This window comes from Euwallacea similis, chromosome 5, assembly GCF_039881205.1.
Source record: "Euwallacea similis isolate ESF13 chromosome 5, ESF131.1, whole genome shotgun sequence".
NCBI lineage: Eukaryota > Metazoa > Arthropoda > Insecta > Coleoptera > Curculionidae > Euwallacea > Euwallacea similis.
Window position 1 is genome coordinate 6,972,403 of NC_089613.1, and position 21,612 is coordinate 6,994,014.

General features: G+C 33.2%; 1 pseudogene; it reads left to right on the top strand.

The window, feature by feature from the left end:
* Positions 1–17,489: 17,489 nt before the first annotated feature.
* On the top strand, positions 17,490–18,367 carry LOC136409056 (uncharacterized; annotated as a pseudogene).
* The last annotated feature ends 3,245 nt before the right edge of the window (positions 18,368–21,612 follow it).

Below are 21,612 nucleotides of genomic sequence, written 5' to 3' on the forward strand. Positions count from 1 at the left end.
CACTGGTCGAGAAAAATGTGGAGTTGCCCCATCTTGCATGAATCACATATTCTGACGTAAATGTATTGGAAAATCTTTGAAAAGTTCGTTAAATTGTCCTTGCAAAAAGTTTAACTACAGAAGGCCATTTAAATTGGCTGAAAGTTCAAAAGGATTAATAAAAAAATCACCTATTAGACCATAGCAAATGTTTATCTTAAATTCATGTTGGAAATGTATTTGTCTTACAGCATGTGGATTTTTAGAATCCCATATATGACTATTTTTTCAGTTGAAAATTCCACGACGCGTGAAAGTTACCTCGTTAGTAAATAAGATTTTGATGAAAAAATTTGGATCCTCATTTTGTTTTTCCTGCAAAAATCGAGCAAATCTTAAGCAAGCAAATTTTGAACTGGTGTTAAATGATAAGGATGAAATTTTTCTTTATGTCAAATTTCCCAGACAGACCATTGACTCATTCCCATTGTTGCACTTAACCGGCGTGTACTTAATTCTTTATTTTTAGCAATTCACTCTAAAATGTCTTCTTCCTGTTCGATCCGAGTAATTCTTCGAGCATCATTGTTTTGGTTTTTAGGGCAAAAAGAGCCTGTTTCTTCTAAAAGATTATATAGGTTTTTAAATAATTTGTAGTTAGGATGTTGTTGGTTGTGATATGATTCAAAATAACTCCGCGTTATATATTTAATAATTTTTTTATTTTAACGTTCTTCTTTTAATCTTAGTTGTTTCTTGAAGTTATTAGGATTAATTTAAACCGTATTTAAATAATAGCCTACTTGATTTATAAGCGAAACTGGTTTGTTTCATGCGTAAGAAAATCCTTTTTTCAAACTTCAATAATTTACTACCACATAAAGATATTTGCATCGGATTTTGACTATATTAAGCAGAATTTAACACTCTTTCGAAGGGTACAACAAAGGATATACCCTTCCATTTAAGATTTCTGAAATAATTTGAAAAATTATCATATTTTTCAAATTGCGCCACCTAGTGGTATTTGTGTCGTATTAACATGAAGTGAGAGAATTGCTACGTCATAGCTTGCAAAAAGACCTTTCCAACGAGGTATTACAATATAGTTTTATGTTTAGCTAATGTCGAGGAAACTGATTTTTTTGAGCTGAAATTAGAAGCTTCCCCCACCCTTCAGTTTCAAAAAATTAAAAAAAACTCTTCCTACAAAAGTTGTGACAAATTGTCTCAAAAAGTGATATTTAATTTTTAAAATATACATTTTGCAGATAAATTTGACTAAAAATCGTCTTTTATTGATTTGTTATGTAAAAAACGCCCCCTAACGGTATAGCTATGAACTTGAAAATATATTCCAGCGATTTTTCATGGTCGATTTAGCTATAATATTTTTTTCCTCTAGAGCCGATAATGAGTTGTTTCCCAGATACAGCCGACGTCCTCCGTTATTTGAACACCCTGTACTACTAGTTTCACATAAACTTAATTGTTTCGAAAATGGTTTGGAATAGCTATAGGTAACTCTAATACAGTTCGATAGAGAATTACATCTTCTACTTGATACTGCTTAAAGTTATACGGTGTCCCATAAAGAAATAGACTTTTGCAACTTCAAAAATGTAAATGTTAGGAGCTGAATTTTGGACAACTTGTATAATACTAAACCATATAAATAGTGAAAGTGTGAACCTAAGGCTATGTATTGACATTCTGCAAAATATGAAGATTATATCTTTAATATCTACGGAAATATACAATTTTAAAATTGGTCATTACAGAGGCACATCTTTAATTCAAGGTCAAATATCTCAAAAACGGTAAGAACTACAGTATTGGCCATAATTATTGCAACTTTTAAAATTGTTTTATAGTTTTGTTTAAATCGAAAGGACAAATGCGCCACCTCGTACATACATTCTTTATTGAACTACCTTTACTTATCAGAGAAATGGAATATATTATCTCTTCGCATATTCACTGGTATAAACAAATTGTGTTTCTACGCTGGCCAAAATTATTGCAACTATTTATTTTTTCGTGTTTTTTTGAGAAGATTTTGCTTTTTAGTTCCTGTATTCAATTCGACTATTAGTTAATGAATTTTCCATCATGGCTCGAAGTAAAACATATAGTGGTGACATTAGAAACAGAGTGATTAATTTTTATAAGAATGGTCTAAGGCAAGTCGAAATAGCCCGAAATTTACAACTCCATAAATCAACAGTGTCGAGAATCATCAAACAATTTGTTCGTACTGGTGGTATAATACCATTAAAAAACACTGGTAGACCAAGAAAGTCCTCCAAGCAATTGGACCGAAAAATTTTAAATATTACGAAAAGAAGTCCTTTCCTATCTTCAACGAAAATCCTGAGTGAAATCGACCAAGCAGGATCATCGGGCCTTTCAAGTCGAACAATAAGGCGAAGACTTTGTGAAAATGGCTTAAATAGTTATAGACCTGCCAAAAAGCCTTTGCTCTCGAAGAAGAACATTAAAGCCAGGCTCGAGTTCGCTCAAAATCACATTCATTGGACACAAAATGATTGGAAAAGCGTCATATTTAGTGACGAATCTAAGTTCAATTTATTTAGAAGTGATGGTGTGATTCACGTAAGGCGACCTAAAGGCCAGAGATTGGATCCAAAATACACCTGTCCCACTTTGAAACATGGCGGAGGATCTGTAATGGTGTGGGGGTGCTTTTCGTCATTTGGTATGGGCCCTCTACACAAAATTGAGGGAAGGATGGACAGGTTTATGTACAGAGACATTTTAAGGAACGTTTTGGAACCCTATACAGATGAGATCATGCCGCTTAAATTCACCGTTCGACAAAAATAACGATCCAAAGCATGCTCCCAAATTAGTCAAAGAGTGGTTAGAACAGCAAAAAATACCTGTTATGAAGTGGCCATCCCAAAGTCCTGGCCTCAATCCAATTGAGAACTTATGGGAAATCTTGGACCAGAAAATTCCGGACCGAAAAGTTAAAAATGCCACGGAACTATTCGAATTACTATCAAAAGCTTGGTCAGAAATGGATCCAACTATAATTGAGAAATTAATTAATTCTATGTCAAATAGAATGGCAGATGTAGTGAGGGCTAAAGGATATTACACCAAATATTAAAAATTTGTTTTATTTTTCGTTGTTATAGTTAATTATTTAAGCAAAATAATTTAGTTGCTATAATTTTGGCCAGCGTAGAAACACAATTTGTTTATACCAGTGAATATGCGAAGAGATAATATATTCCATTTCTCTGATAAGTAAAGGTAGTTCAATAAAGAATGTATGTACGAGGTGGCGCATTTGTCCTTTCGATTTAAACAAAACTATAAAACAATTTTAAAAGTTGCAATAATTATGGCCAATACGGTATAGGAGACGGGAGGTGAAGTGCGCCACCCCGTATAACTTATGTACAATAAAATGATCGTTGATCACACATAGATTATGCATATTCTCCGATAAATACAAAACAGTCTCCTATTTAGAGACGAAAATTAGTTTCCTATTATCTTGTTCTAGACAGCTACTTACTACGTAATTGTCTGACATAAGTTGTAAATAAGAAACTTTCGTGTTAACACCGAAATAGACATCTAATAACCAGAAGAAATTTGAAATAAGATTTGTTCATTCACTTTCATCAAAGCATAACATCTTCCCATTTGCAGGTATCCTTATAATAGGTTGAAATTCTTTTAACATATTTAGGCTGACGTGAACATCAATTGCAGTAGTTGAAGATGTAAATATTGAATTAGTTATGTAATAGTCTTTTTCTTTCTTCTTGGGTCCCTGGAGTGTGACATTGTCTTTTAGCACCACTTTTTCGTATATTACGAATACTTTATTCGCCGTAACCACACACTTTTCTTCCACTGTACTGCACATATTGGTCTAATGAATTTTAAAATAGTATTAGTAACCACAAATAACAATTTTATATTGGAAATAAACTTTAGATGGAGAAGGAAAGAATATTCTGGAATAATCATAATTTAATATTAATGTCAATCCAACTGTTATGACTTTTATCAAATCCGAGTCATTTTACATATACGCGTCTTCCTTTTTTACGTAATACTTTTTCTAGTAAATAAACATTTGGATGTTAGGTTTCCTGAAGTTCATATTCATAAAATGCTCCTTGAATGAGTCTATCATCCTGATCTTCGAGCAAATACGTTGGAGGTTTGGTCAATTGTACCTTATTAATTTTAAATAATTCTGTAGTCCAATTTGGTAAACAACCTTTATCAAAAACATGTTTTATTTTGCTTATGCGAACCACATCCCCAATATTATATTTCTTTGAGTTAATGTCAAGTTTAATGTAGTTATATGATGAGAATAATATTTTGTTTTCATTGCCTTTATTGACGTCAATAGGTCGCATTTTTGCGGTTGAATGTTTTTCCTCATTATATTTTTTTATAATTTGTGATAATACATCAATCTATTTGTAACTACTACTTAGGCTAAAATATTTGTAAAGTTTTTCTTTTGTTGTACGAATACATCGTTCGGAAATAGCAGCTTTCGTATGACTGAAAGTGCTATAATGATTGATATCATATTTTGTCATCATAGTTTGAAAATGGTGCCCATAAAATTTTTTTCCTTGGTCTGTATGAAGGTTTTTTGGTGACCTATGTGAATGTTTCAGAATTTTAGAAAAAGCTTGGGCAACTTCATCATTAGTTTTTGATTTGAGTGGTTCAACCCAAATATATTTCGAAAAACAGTCAATAATAATAAGAAAATATTTAAACTTTTTGCTGTATTTTACATGCATATCCATTTGCGCAAGATCAGCCTGCCACAAATCATCTATTCCCTTAATAATGGTATGTCGTCTTGGAAAATTTTATCTAGTAGGTTTATGTAACTCATTAACAAGTTGAGTTTTTTCTTTTGCCATATCGACAACTTTTAGACTATTCTCTGTAAACTTGATATTAAGCCTCGAAGTTGAATTAACTCATTCTCTTGCATGTTCACTCTATTTTGTATCTTAGTCAACTCATTTGTAATGTTATCTTTTTGGTTGTTCATTACTTTCTGTAGAAAACTCATTTGAGCATCAATATATGTTTTATTTGCAGCGTCGGTATTATCTTGAGGTACTTTTAAGTTACAAATTCTTTTATTTTCGATATCTACATCACCATTTGACGTATAGACTAATGATGGTTTCGGTTTTAATATGAGATGAGAATATCTTTCTTTAAGATTATTTCGACCGAACTTGTCTAAACTCATTTTAATAGTGATCAATATACAGGGTGTCCCAGGGAAAAGTGTCCATCCTGAATATCTTCCTTGTTGTTCGTTAAAAAAAACCGCTAAAACACGTCAACTTTGATAGGGAGGGGGATATCATTTGGTAAAAAAGTCGTTTTCGAAATATCATCCCTCTACCCCTGGAAACTACTCCTTTGAAATTTTTAAATTGGAAGAGGGGTTGTGTTATAACTCATTTGAAAGATAATTTTATTCTCTCGTCGGCATTGAAATCGAACATGTGAAAGATTCGGGAATAGTCCGCTTAATTCGAGGCTACTTATGCTACAATCTGGAAGATTCTAAACACTTGTAAATAGCCAGTTGGAGTTTTCCTGATAATCCTAGCGTGAACGCAGATGGGACTTTGTTTATGCCGATTCTCCTCAGGCATTTTTTAGAAATTTGTCAGAACTAGCATATAACTATGTGTGGTAAACATAACTTAAAATGGATCAAATCCAGGAACGATAATAATTGTGTGATCATAACCACCAACGATACTGAATTTAAAATCTCTATAAATAGTATCGAATTAACCCATTAACGGCCAGCAATTTATTTATAGATCACAACAAATCTCAAGTGTTTTTGCCCTCATCCGACCCTTTGCCCACTTGACTTTTTACCAGAAATGTTAGACGGATTCATACATATTGAATATTTTTCGTTACTACCAATTTAGAAACCTGTTAAGTTAGACCTTTTGGCTGTCAAATATTTACGATTTTTTGTGAGAGCGACTTAGTTCTGTTTTAGTGAGAAAAATCGTGTATTTAAATTAGGTAATTTGACTATGCTTATAAATTTGTTTGATAACTAAAGTATGTAAAATATTAACATTTTGTTTTATAAAAAATTTCAATTGCTGGCTGCTGACATATCTTTGAAAACAGCGATCTATATACAGATCGCTGGGTGCTTATGATATGTTATCTTAAAATTTTGGTTTGTGTAGAATTGAAAAATGAGTAAGAATAATGTATTCAAATCATTTGAAGAAGCAGTTGAGTGTCGGTACTCTGAGGATATCGATGCAGATATATTAGCATTGCCTCCAGATGTTGATGAACTAACAGATGATGAAGTTCTTAATAACGAAGATACAGAGGTGCTAACTGTGTCAGATATTGCTGGATTCGTTGAAATTCAATTAAACGAAGAAAGTAATGAAGAAGATGATAATATACCATTAGCACGTCTTATACATACAGAAAAAAACTGAAAAAAGAAGTTCCTATGAAGATTATTGCAAATTGGAATAAAACAGCCCCTACATATGAGCCATTTTTATCCGAAAATTACTACTTAGTAAGAGAAACTAATTTGAAAACTTCTTTGAATCATGCAACTGCAGTTGATTTGTTTGAACAATTTTTTGACAGTGAAGTTTACCAATAATTGCACAGGAAACTATGAGATATGCTGTTACCCAAAAGAACAAACATGGGTATACAATAAAAGAGGACGACATTAAAATTTTTATCGGATTTTCAGTTTACAGCGGTTATCATACATGGTGAGTTTTTTAAGTGTGTCACGTAAATATCTCTGAAGTTATGAGTTTTAGAAAAAAAAGTTTTAAATAAAAAAGGGATTATATGAAAGGGGAAAACTTTTGGAATCATCACTGTTTCGATTCAAGGCATCTTCAGGGTCTAATCAAGGTCAACTTTGTTTTTTCAAATGGAAACCCAACATTTTTTCTGACAGATTCTGATTTGTTGTTTAAAACAAACATGTTTTTACTTGAAACATTTTTTTATTCATTTCATATTTTTGGCACAAATTGACATTTTTAAAGAATTTTGTTCTAACGAAAATGCTTGTATCGATACATTCAAGAGAAGAAATTAAAAAAATATATAATTTTTAAACAATTCAATCAAATAAGTGTTCAAAATGATGTCCTTCTACTTCAATGCATTTAGCGATTCTCATTTTGAATGACTGTTGGATATTCCAATATGTTTCTGATCGAATAAAGAAAGAATTTAAAAAAACCTAATAAATAGATGTTTTATCAATTTGTAAACAAGTAGGATCCACAGTTCTACTCGCTTACAGTTTCAATTCAGTTTTAGAATAATAAATATTGTAAAATGGCAGTACGATTTTCAAAAGACGAAAAAATTGAAATTATTTTTGCTTATGGCGAATCAGGTAGAAGTTCTACTGCAACGGTGCAGCGTTATGCCGAGCGTTTCCCACAAAACGTACTTCCGTCACGGACTTTTGTCAATAAAATTGTGAATTTATTTCGAGCAACAGGAAGTGTCGAAACACAAAAAAGAGCATGCTCAAAGACTGTCGTTGGAAATGAAAACAATCAAATTGATATTTTAGCTGCCATTGCACTTGATCCTCATGTAAGTACTCACCAGCTGGCTGAAGAGTCTGGTATTTCACAAAGTAGTATTTATAAAATTTAAAAAAATCATAAGTTTCATCCTTACCACTTCTCTCTTTATCAAAAACTATATGGTGACGATTTTCAAAATCGAGTTACCTTTTGTACTTGGGCTCAAAGAAAAATCAGACAAAATGATGATTTTTTCTCGAATGTGTTGTTTTCGAACGAGTCTGGATTCACAAAACATTGGGCAAGTTAACAGACACAACATGCATTACTGGGTTGTTGAAAATCCCTATTGGTTGCGAGAGGTGGAAAACCAGCGCCCATGGACTGTAAATGTTTGGTGTGGCATTGTAGGAGAACATTTAATTGGCCCTTTTTTTATCGATGGAAATCTTAATGCTGCAAAGTATCTCGATTTTTTAACACATGACTTGCCAATACTTCTGGAAGAAGTAAATCTAAATCGACGAATGACCATGTGGTATCAACATGATGGGTGCCCAGCTCATTATGCAACAGTTGTTCGGGAAAAATTGGATGAAATGTTCCCCAAAAGTGGATTGGTCGAGGTGGTTATGTTAACTGGCCAGCACGTTCACCAGACTTAACATCTCCAGATTTCTTTCTTTGGGGGTACTTAAAAGAAATTGTCTACGCTGAAGTGCCAACAACTGCTGAAAACATGAAAGAAAGAATAAGAATAGAATTATATTTCTGATCGTGGAATGAATGTTTTAAAAATTAAAACTTTATTCATTAGAGCGATACAAGATTCTTTTACAACAACTACATCTAGTTTGAATGTCAACTTATAACTTAACTTTTGGTTTACATGGTTCTGCCTTTTATAGTAATTATCTGCTGATATGGTTAAACTTAAAATTCGTCATTTTGGCACGTATAATAGACGATGAATCATATTCAGATATTACAAAGTAAGGCGAAATAGCCATATAACTGTAGCTTGCCGTAACATTCGATCAGAAATATATTGGAATATCCAACAGTCATTCAAAATGAGAATCGCTAAATGCATTGAAGTAGAAGGACATCATTTTGAACACTTAATTGATTGAATTGTTTAAAAATTATATATTTTTTTAATTTCTTCTCTTTAATGTATCGATACAAGCATTTTCGTTAGAACAAAATTCTTTAAAAATGTCAATTTGTGCCAAAACTATCAAATGAATAAAAAAATGTTTCAAGTAAAAACATGTTTGTTTTGAACAACAAATCAGAATCTGTCAAAACAATGTTGGGTTTCTATTTGAAAAAACAAAGTTGACCTTAATTAGAGCCTGAAGATGACCTTGAATCGAAACAATGATGATGTCAAAAGTTTTCCTCTTTCATATAATCCCTTTTTTATTTGAAACTTTTTTTTCTAAAACTCATAACTTCAGAAATATTTACGTGACACACTTAAAAAACTCACCCTGTACATTATCATCTGAACGAGATTATTGGTCTGACGATGACGACTTAGGGCAAGCTATCGTTAAAAATGCTATGACCAGAAATTCATATCGTGAACTGAAATCTGTTATTCACTTTCAAGACAATAGCAGAGCTCAAGAAAATAAAAATGATAAATGCTTTAAAATCAGAAACCTTTTAGACTTAATAAATAAAAACTTTCAAAAATTTGGGATATTTCAACAGAATCTATCAATAGATGAAATGATCGTTAAGTATTGTGGTCATCACACCTTGAAGCAGTTTATAAGAGCTAAGCCAATTCGATTTGGCTATAAACTATGGGCAATGTGTGGAGAAGACGGATATTACTTCAATTTTTCATTATATACAGGCAAGGAAACACAACAATCAGTAGATCCTCTTAGTACGAGAGTTGTTCTGAAGATGGTCTCTATAATTGAAAATGCAAAAAGTCATTGCTTATACTTTGATAATTTTTTTACAAGTCACGCATTACTCTCCAGACTGAAGGAAATGAACTTCCGAGCCACAGGAACGATCAGAGACAATAGGATGGCAAATTGTCCTGTTCAGGCAACTAAAACATTGGAAAAATTGCCACGAGGATTTTATGACTACAGATTTGACAGCAACAACAAAATTTTATTAGTCAAATGGAATGACAGCAAATGTGTTTCTGTGGCAACCAATTTTGACACCATAAATGCAGAATCGTCCGTATTACGATGGAGCAAACAGCAAAAAGCCAAGGTTAAAGTCCCTCAACCAAAACTAATATACGACTACAATCAGTATATGGGCGGAGTGGATCACCACGACTAGCTTTCGAAGAAACATTCCATAGCTATAAGAGGAAAAAAATGGTACTGATGTTTATTCACCAGGATCATTGACATGGCTATGGTAAATGCTTTTTTAATATATAGAAGAATACATGGAAAAAAATCCATCATAATAAAAGATTTTAGGCGACAAATTGTCATTACGTTTTAAAATTTGGACATGGATGAAGTGTTTTAAAAGGTAGGCCACTTAGTTTCCCATCAACTTCCACGTCACGTGTATTAGACAGTGTAAGGCTAGATGAAAAAGGACATTTTTTAGAAAAGCGTATTAACCAATGACGGTGTCAATATCCTATATGTAAAAGTCGACCTCTCGCTTTTTGTAAAAAATGTAATGTTACTTTGTGTTACTTGTTTTTCCAAATTTCACAAGAAAAATGAAAAGATATTTTCGATTTAAAATAAAATGTATGTTAAAAGAAAAAAATAGTTTTAATCTCTTTAAAACCCAGCGATCTATTTATAGATCAGCTCTTTTTGCAAAAACTAAAGCTCAGTTGTAAAAATGCTATTGATATTTGTTTTACTTAATTAAAAACTAAATTAAAAATGTGTCTTATTCAACTTTTAAAAACAAAAAAATAATTTAAGCCTTAATGGGTTAAAAGTAAAACACATAGTACCTCACGACATCATCAAAAATTGAATTATTAAAACAAATAAAGAATGATAAACCCATTCTAATGCCATTTAGAAAGTGAGAACTTCATGAATTGCCCACCTTTAATGAGAGTTCTACAAACGAAATATGGAGTGTGAAAACTGTTACTAATGTGGACTGTCCTCGCTATGCCATTATTGCATTCCAAACAGACGTAAAGAATAAAGCTACTGTCGAAGTCACCAAATTTAACCATTTAGATATATCAGATATTAGATTATTTTTAAACGGCGAATATTATCCGTACAAAAGATTAAATCTAAATTTTGCTACTAACGTTTATGCTGATGTATACTATAATTACTCAGAATTCTATCCAAGCTTTTTTAATTTTACTGAGAGAAAATATCCGATACTTGATTACAAATCTATCAAAAAACATGCTCTATTTGTTGTAGACTGTTCAAGATGCGATGAAAGTTTAAAGTCGTCTATAGTTGACGTGAAAATTGAAATTGAATCAAGAAAGGGTATTCCCTCTAATACAAAAGCCTATTGTATAATTATTCATGATTGGATTTTCGAACATTTACCTCTTAGTGAAATTGTACGAAAAGTAAATTCGTTTAACTCGTAGAATTGTATATGGGTAAAATAAAAAATAAATTATAAAATTTATTTATTCATAATTAGTAATTTTATACAAGTATATAATATTATATATTTATAATATATATAAATATATTATATATAAAATTTTTTATGAGATTTTTCTGATCCATCGATAACATCTTGGTCTCCGCTTGTATCCACACATGTGTTCACAACAAGAATCAAGCTTTCTAAGCAAGTCTTCCGGAACTTTTAAATCAGTTTTTAACAGTTTAATAAAATATGGTCTGATATTTCCTTTTTGTATATGACTTAGTAGATCTCTTATTTCCATAAAATGTTTTATTGAAAGCGTCATTATACAGGGTGTCCCATTTTCGTTGTAATCATGGGATATCTCAGTTATTAGCAAAGATAGAGAGATGCGATTTTCGCGAACCTTTGTCACTTTTTAGTGAAACTTATGATGACGTTAACAGAATTGATCCAGTTATCTTAGTTTTTGCATTACAAGGCATTTTTGAAAATATTGTATTTTGGGACCCCTCCTATAGTTTGAATATGCGTTAAGTTAATGAAAATGTATAAACGGCGTCGGATAGAGATTTTTACAAAGAATCCAGTGGCGTACTCAGATTTTATTTATAATTCTTAGTTTTCGAGATATGGACCAAACTTATGTTTTTTTTAATGGGACACCCTGTATATTTTTACCTATTTTGATTTCCCTAATTTTCCCCATTCCAAAGATACTAAACTCGATATGGTTATTTTAAATAATAATGTCACTAATTGACATTTTCTGAAAGAGAATAGTTTCTAGAGACGGCCATATGTAAAACAAAATAATTAGTGACAATTATAATTGTCAATCATTATATTAATAGTTAATATCTAGTTAACAATATGAATTATGAAAGGGCTCAACGTATAATTTTATTTTTGGAACATGAATATATCACTAACAAAAACAAATTTACTATTCTTTTTTAACTGTATAATAATGTAAATTAAAGCAAATGTTCAAACTGATTTCCATTTACGTCTAAGCATTTTTGACATAGTTTGGATATTCTGTTTAAGGCATTTAAAACTATTACCGGGTGTGTTTCTAGGTATTGGAAAGCTTGGTCTGTAACAATGCGTAAACTAATCATATTTTCGTGTTGTCTTCGATAAATCCTGTTTTATAAATACCCCCATAAAAAGAAATCTAAGACTGAAAGATCAGGTGATCTGGGTGGCCAAAGCACAGGTCCATGCGTCCTTATCCATTTTTCAGGAAAGTATTAATCTAAAAATGCCTTTGTGTATTTTGAGTTGTGAAGCAGGGCTTCATCTTGCTGATAAAATATACCATCTCGTTGAGCTAAAGGGGTATCCTCTAACAACTCAGGTAATATGCTTTCTAATATTTCTACATATCGTGTTGCAGTCAGTGTTGTTTCAAAGATTTCATATTTGATCCTAGTTCCCAGTATGAAGCACGCCACATTATATCCAAATCGTCCTTGCCGCTCTCGAGGTAGCATCACATGATTATTTTGACGTGTCCAGTGTCCAGTGTCGCTAGAATATTAAATATTCCAGCACTAGATATACAGGGTGTTTCTTAAGTACGGTACATAACTTCGGGAGCGTATTCTACAGCTAAAATAAAGGTAACTTTATTATATAAACTATATCTCAAAAATGCTTCGTTGCGGAAATACAGGGTGTGAAAGTTTCTTTAAAAAATTACAATTTTTTTAATATTTCCGAAACTTTAGACATTGTAATGAAATGTTGCAGGGTTTGGGAGTTAGCAACGGTGCGTATTTTACGCTAAAAACAGTGGCGTGCGGGCAGGATAATTGCTGGATATTTTAAAGGAAAAATGTGGTACGCCACTGTTCTTTTCCAATATTGTGTTCCTTTTTTAATTATGTGTTCGATTTGGAAGAAAAAAGTTCTCTTGACTTTTTTTCGTAGGACGCACCGTTTTCGAGTAAATAAATAATATACCGTAATGTAATAAGTACTATTTGTGAATGAATACAGCATCTTTTTTTTTATTATTTAACTACAAATAGCAATCGTAAAAATTATCATTTCTGACACAGAATCAAAGCAAATGTTGAAAATGGCCACCTTCTGATAAAATGCACGGTTCTATTCGTCTCATCATTGATTGTCTCACTCGTTCAGAAACTCTTGAAGTATTTCTTATGGCAATGCAACTTTGAATTATCCGATTTCTTAAGTAATTTTCATCTAATACAGGTGTCTTATACACGAGTGACTTAAGGTGACCCCACAAATAAAAGTCTAAAGGATTCATATCGGGACTGCGAGCTGGCCAAATTTGAGGACCTCCGCGTCCAATCCAGCGATTAGGAAAAGTGTTGTCGAGGTACTGACGAGCAATACGGCTGAAATGAGCTGGGGCACTGTCGTGCATAAACCAGAAATTAGCTCTTACTTGTAGAAGAACATCTTTTATGTTCTAACAGGACATTTACTTCTTCAGTTAGAAACTGACTATACGAATTACGATTTAGTCGAGGGGGTAAAAAGTGTGGTTCAATAAGATAGTCACCAATAATCCCTATCCATACATTTAGTGAAAATGATTGCTGAAAGCGACCTTCTCTTATTGCATGAGGATTTTCGTAAGCCCACAAATGTTCATTATGAAAATTAATGATTGCTTCTCGTGAAAAAGTTGCCTCATCAGTAAATAAAACTTTACTCAAAAAAATGTTGTTATGAGCCACTGTATGGAGTAACCACCTACTGAAATTTAGCTTTGGCTGAAAATCGCGGGGCAACAGAGTTTGTACTCGTTGTATGTGGTATGGGAATAACTGAGAAACTTTCAAAACTTTCCAAACAGTCTTTGGACTCACATGAAGTTGTTGTGCTATTTTCCTCGTACTAGTTGAAGGATTTTCTTCTATCTCTGGAAGTATAGCTTCTTCTAGTGTAGGCGTTGTTACTGTTGGAGGTTTACCATGAACTTCCGGATTATGTTTAAAACTATCGGTTTCATTCAATCTGGCATGTAGCTTTCTAAATGTTTTAGTACATGGCGTTACTCTATTTGGACAACGTTCCTGATAAAGTCGTCGAGCTTTTACTGAATTTCCATTTACTAGGCCATACATGAAATGCATTTGAACCATTTCAGCGTTAGTAAAGTTAGGGTAGGATGGGGCAAGGCCGACCTAGTAAGCATTTTTAACCATTAGATTTTTAAATGGGACTCTATCAAATTAAGGTATACATAAATTTGAAGCTTATCGTTTGTCGCAAATTTGTATCCATATATGAGTGTATTATCAAGTATAAATTTTGATAGTATAATCGATTTAAAAAACTTGAGTTATTACGAGTTTCAAAAATGGTGGGGTAAAGTCGACCGGTCTTTCTTTTTCGCTTATTTAACGTAAATTTGACTTTAATTAAATTGTCTGCCGATTGTCAATAGAAAAATAAATATTTTCACACCAAGTTGAGAACATTTGTTGAAAAAATGTTGTCACTCATTACCTAGTTTCTGTACATTGTGTAACAATGTTCTTGTCAAAAAAAAATGGAAAAATAACCTATAACAAATGCAAAAGAAATGATAATTCAATGGAATTAGGTTAATCAGAATCCTCCAATACGCATTCCTCGTAAAAATATCTGCTTGACACATTTTTTGAACGTGTTGATTGTCTGACTGATGCTTGTTATAGCCCAGATTTTGATGCTATTGTTGCTTTTGACGCTTGTAATATTTTCTTCTCGGCAGCTTTTTTTGCTGTTTTCAACTTAGCTTTTTTCTTCCGATCAGCTTCCTTAGCTTCAAGAATTGACTTATCTGAAGTCAATATTGAGGTTTTCCCTCTTTTGCGACCACGTTTTGATGCTTGGCTGCGTGGTGGCGCATGTGAATGTGGACGTATCGATTCTAGAGTTGATTTGAGAACTATATCACTGCTTTTATGTTCTGCATTAGTTGAAACTTCCACTTCGATTTCTTCAGCTTCTTCAAATGGTCGATTTGTTGTTTCGCTAGGCATAAAGTCAATATCTTGAAAGACATCTGGATTCACTGGCCAGATACCAGTTGCTCGGAATCCTGATTTTATATTAATTTCCGTTGCACCAATTTCCAATGCTCTGTTCACCATTGTTGGAATGTCGAACATTCGAATTACGCGACCAGGATGCATTTGCAAAAAGTTTGCGCATTGATTGTTCATTGCAGTCTTAAAAGGGCCGAAAACTGACACGTCAAGTGGTTGAAGGCGATATGAACAATGTGGTGGAAATGAGACTGCATGAATGCCATTAGCGCGACAATACTGCAATGCTGCTAGAGATCGATGGCTTTCATGATTGTCCATGAACAATAAGATTGGCTGATCAACTGTGCAGCGAGTAAAAGCTTGAAAATGCTTCAAAAAATCAAGAAACAGTTCAGATGTGATCCATCCAGAAGAATTTGCACCACCAGTGTTACCAGTTGGTCCACCATTTAAAAAGTGTTCTTGGAAACGAGCTCGTGGAAATATAAAATAAGGTGGCATGCGCATTCCAATAGCAGACACAGCGAGGAGAACAGTAGTTAAACTGCCTTTTTCAGCAAAAGTTATTTGCCCAATATGTCTACCGCCACGACGAGCAACCACTTTCATTGTTCGATGAGCAGTTGAAACTCCAGTTTCGTCCACATTCCAGATGTTTTGTGGGCCAAACTGAACACCTTCACAAACTTTTCTATAGTTGGTGAAAAAAGAAGCTACATTAGTTCGATTAAATGCACTTGCACGACCCAAACTAGTTGCTTCAGGTTTCCGGAGCGATAATTTGGGATGACGGTGCATAAAACCGTGAAACCATTCGATTCCAGCTATTGAATCCACCTTCCAGTGTTTAGGCACTTTGGTTTGTGTTTGTGCTGCAAATTCATATGCTAATAATCGCACTTGAGTTGCTGTCAACCCAAAGTAAATGTCGGAGGAATACATCAAATATTCTTCCAAAGCATTTTCCTTTTCTTTGCCGAGCACCTGTTAACAAATTAAATTCAATAAAAATACGAACATTTTGAGGTATTATGATCGCTTAATTTTCAGCTGCTTCGAATTGATAATCAAAGCGTTAGTGTTCAATATCTTACTGTGTCACGACCATGTCTAGCGATTACTAATTCATCCAAGTCAACTTCTGATGACACTAGTGTATGCATAGTTCTTTCGTTTTTGCGTCGATGCAATAACAAAGTTGATCTTGGTATGCCAAACTCGCAAGAAACAGCTTTCAACGAAGCTCCCAATTTCATAGCCGCAACAGCTCGGCGGAGATCGTTTTCTTCACGCTTTTGAGTTTTTCTTTTATAATTGCGCACCATTATTCGATACTAATCAAAATAAATTAAGAACTTTTTTTAAACGCTACTATATAGCAAATCTCGTATCAGTCTGACGGGAAAACTAACAAACATCTACATTTATTGACCGTCGGCAGACAATTGAATTAAAGTTATTTCTACGTTAAGTCAGCAAAAAAAAGACCAGTCGGCTTTACCCCATCATTTAATGGTCGGCTTTGCCCCATGACATTACTTTCAATACATGTGTAAAAAATATACAGGGTGAGTCTTAAGTAATGGGACACAGAGCAACGATGGATTTATGACATAAAAATAATGCAATATAGCTAAATTTATGTTATTCCAAAAGTTGATAATAACTTAGATACAGGGTGCCAAAGTTGAAAAATGAAATCAAATTTTCTTTAATATCTCTGGAACAGTTCGGGCTAATTTCACGAAATTTCTTATATAGGGGTTTTTGGAGATGGTCAATTCAAATTTATCGACGATTTCGGTGTAACTTTTAGATTGTGCCACAATCGACAATTAGGAGTCATTTAAACCATTTAAACTTTTTTGTGCCACGGTGTATGTCATTTGGACTCATTAAAATTTGTTCCCCTACCTTTTCTAGTTAAAAAAGTTATACCTTATTGGTGTCGCTAGGAGCAACGGTTTTCGAGAAATTCAATTAAATAACTTAAATTCCCATTTTTTCTACTTGTTGACATGTAACAACATAATTTTTTTGTATTGTTAAAAAAGCACAAAGATAATATGAACACAACTTAATACCGTAGTTGGTCTTCTATTGACATATTTATTTAAGTTCCAAACGAATATTTTAACAATAACAAAAAAAATTACGACGTTCTTTATCTTAGTAGTCTATGATATAACAAATAAATGATATAACATATGAAAACAAAGATATGTCAAACAAAAATTCAGTTTCACTGCATTGTGTTTGTAAAGTATACAAATAAATTTACAATTTAATTAAAATGCCAAGACATAATAATTATTTTAATGTTGAAATGAGAGAGGTGTGTGTATACGCCCAAGAAAATTATAACGGGCGTCAAGCTTGACAGCGTTATTTCGAAATATACCCAAATCGACAACAACCAAATTTTAAAACGATTAAAAGAATTTACGATCGATTGGGTGAGACCGGCTCATTTCATCATAAAAAAAAACCCTTGGACGCCCGAAAATTATTACACCAAAGCAAGAAGAAGAAATTTTAGAAGGCGTTGTTGATACCCCAGAAATAAGCACAAGGCGTATGGCAGCACGTGCAGGAGTAAGTCAAAAATCAGTAGTGCGAACTTTTCATGAAGAGAAACTGTACCCGTACCATTTTACGCCGGTACAAAACTTATGTGAAGTCGATCTTCAAGCGAGATTGCAATTTTGGAACTTTTTTCGTATGTGCCAGAATGAAGATCCACTGTTTTTAAATAAGGTCCTCTTTACGGATGAGGCAACTTTTACCCGTCGAGGTATAATTAACCACCGTAACAAACATGTATGGGACACAGAAAACCCTCACCTAACTACTGAACGCCACTTTCAGCACGAATTTAAAATAAATGTTTGGTGCGGGATTATTGACAACTATTTCGTAGGACCCTATGTATTACCACCCAAATTGAATGGTCCTCTGTACTTAGAGTTCCTCCAAAATGAACTAGGGAACCTTCTTGATGATGTGCCTCTGAATTTAAGGCAAGTAATGTTTTTTATGCAAGATGGTGCACCCGCACATTTTTCCCGTCCAGTAAGGGATTTCTTAAGTACACTTTTTGCCAATCGTTGTATAGGACGTGGATTTGAAATACCCTGGCCCCCATGGAGCCCCGACTTCAATCCTCTGGACTTTTGTGTATGGGGTTACATGAAATCTTCGGTTTACCAAAATACAATAAATACACCTGAAGAATTATTAAACAAAATTCAAAATGCAGCCACATTATTTCAGAATGAACAATTGCTATCTAAAATAAAGAGGTCGTTCTGTAAAAGAATTGCAAAATGTATCCAAGTAAATGGTGGACACGTCGAACATTTATTGTCACAGGAAGATATGTTTAATTTTTAATTTTTTGTTATTGTTAAAATATTCGTTTGGAACTTAAATAAATATGTCAATAGAAGACCAACTACGGTATTAAGTTGTGTTCATATTATCTTTGTGCTTTTTTAACAATACAAAAAAATTATGTTGTTACATGTCAACAAGTAGAAAAAATGGGAATTTAAGTTATTTAATTGAATTTCTCGAAAACCGTTGCTCCTAGCGACACCAATAAGGTATAACTTTTTTAACTAGAAAAGGTAGGGGAGCAAATTTTAATGAGTCCAAATGACATACACCGTGGCACAAAAAAGTTTAAATGGTTTAAATGACTCTTAATTGTCGATTGTGGCACAATCTAGAAGTTACACCGAAATCGTCGATAAATTTGAATTGACCATCTCCAAAAACCCCTATATAAGAAATTTCGTGAAATTAGCCCGAACTGTTCCAGAGATATTAAAGAAAATTTGATTTCATTTTTCAACTTTGGCACCCTGTATCTCAGTTATTATCAACTTTTGGAATAACATAAATTTAGCTATATTGCATTATTTTTATGTCATAAATCCATCGTTGCTCTGTGTCCCATTACTTAAGACTCACCCTGTATACAGGGTGTCCCGAAATTAAAGCACCATATTTAAACAACGTAAATTAGGTCAAAAAATAACACCAAAACTTTAAATAAAACAATGTCGGAAAATGCTTCCTTAATGAGGTATGCCTCTTTAAAGACGTAACTCTGATGATGGTAATTTTGAAATATTTCCAAAACGGTGCAAGATAACTTTATGAAATTTGGTACGATTTTATACCTTATAAGCCTCAATTGACTGATGTGGCTGAATGGAAATTATTTCGTCAGAGGCGTGCTGCACGGGTAGTGTCGGGGTTAAAAAATGCTAGATTTTTTTTATGTGCCCCATTTTTTAGTTGCTGATGCAAAATTATGAAACCATATACGCTTCCAGAAAAAAAAGACACTCTTGGTTCACGATGCTAGGACGCTTCGTTTTCGAATAAAATGAATTTAAACATTACAATACATGACAAATACAAATGATGCTTAAAGCGATATTTTATTAAACACATCAAAACGATTAAACAATAATAAAAAACGAACAAGAAATTTAAATGACGCACTTTCAAAGTAAGTTTTCAAATAAGTTTCCGTTTTGTTGGATACACAGTCTAGATCGTTTTTTTATGCTCTGGGAGGCACGGGAAATTTGAAACGTATTTTCTTTTATTTGATTAGCAGCTAAGTTGATTCTATCCAACAGTTCTTCCCTCGTGTTTATTTCTGTGGCATAGATTATGCTACACATAAAGCCCCAAAAAAAATAATCCAGGGGATTAAGGTCAGGTGATCGAGGGGGCCAGGTTATTGGACTACCTCTTCCTATCCACCTGCCTGGAAACTTTTCATCAAGCCAATTTTTCACGTTATTTCCAAAGTGAGCTGGTGCCCCATCTTGTTGATAATACATTTGCAATCGGGTATGCAATGGTATATCTTCTAATAGGCCTGCCAGCTCATTTTGAAGAAAATGTAAATAGTGTTGTGCTGTTAACCGGTTTGGAAATACAACTGGTCCTATTAATCTATTTCCTATGATACCTGCCCAAATGTTGACAGAAAACCTATGCTGAAAATGTGTTCTCCTTACGACTTTTGGATTTTCATACTCCCAATAATGTGTGTTATGGATGTTAAATGCTTTGTCTCTCGTAAAACTAGCCTCATCAGACCACAAGATATTATGTAAAACATTTTGGTGATTCAAAACCCACTGGCAAAAATTCATCCTAACTGTAAAATCTTCCTCTCGTAAGTCTTGAACCCTTTTATAGTGAAAGGGATGCAATCCCTGCATCCGAGTCATTCTTCCTATCTAAAAATTAATATTCGAAATAACTGTTTATCTGTTGTTATTTTAACGACTGTATTTACGATCGATTTTGGTATGTTTGTAATGTTTTCAAGCGTTCTTAGAGAAATTTGAGGATTTTCTTCTATTCGATTAAGCACATCCTCGAAATCGTAATCTACTGTAGGTCTTCCTTGGCCTCGAGAACGTTGAAAAGAACCACATTCGACTAAATTTCTATGTACTCGATTAAAAACAGATCGAAAAGGTATTCTTCTTCTCGGGTACCTCCTTCTGTACTCTTCTACGGCGGCTCGCGAATTACCATTACAGAACCCATAAATAAAATGAATATCGGCAAGCTCCCTACTTGAAAATTTCTCCATTTTTCACTAACAGCTTAATAATGACACAAAGAAACTCCCCAACAGAATAAATATAAACATCAAATTGACAGTCAACATTGTTTAATATTTCGTAGCCTACTATTAAGTTTTCACAGAAAGTAAATCATTTGTATTTGTCATGTATTGTAATGTTTAAATTCATTTTATTCGAAAACGAAGCGTCCTAGCATCGTGAACCAAGAGTGTCTTTTTTTTCTGGAAGCGTATATGGTTTCATAATTTTGCATCAGCAACTAAAAAATGGGGCACATAAAAAAAATCTAGCATTTTTTAACCCCGACACTACCCGTGCAGCACGCCTCTGACGAAATAATTTCCATTCAGCCACATCAGTCAATTGAGGCTTATAAGGTATAAAATCGTACCAAATTTCATAAAGTTATCTTGCACCGTTTTGGAAATATTTCAAAATTACCATCATCAGAGTTACGTCTTTAAAGAGGCATACCTCATTAAGGAAGCATTTTCCGACATTGTTTTATTTAAAGTTTTGGTGTTATTTTTTGACCTAATTTACGTTGTTTAAATATGGTGCTTTAATTTCGGGACACCCTGTATATTCACACACTTTGTATACAAAATCAAGACTATTTTAAATAATTGAATATCTAATAGTTATAAATTACTTATTTCTGTTTCGCAATTACGGAATTTACATAGAAAAAAATAGAAACATATTATTTAAAAAAAAACTTCGAGACACGTTAAAAGCAACTTGTGGTTATTTCACCGATCCAACTTAATCCGAATGACATCTGTTGTACAA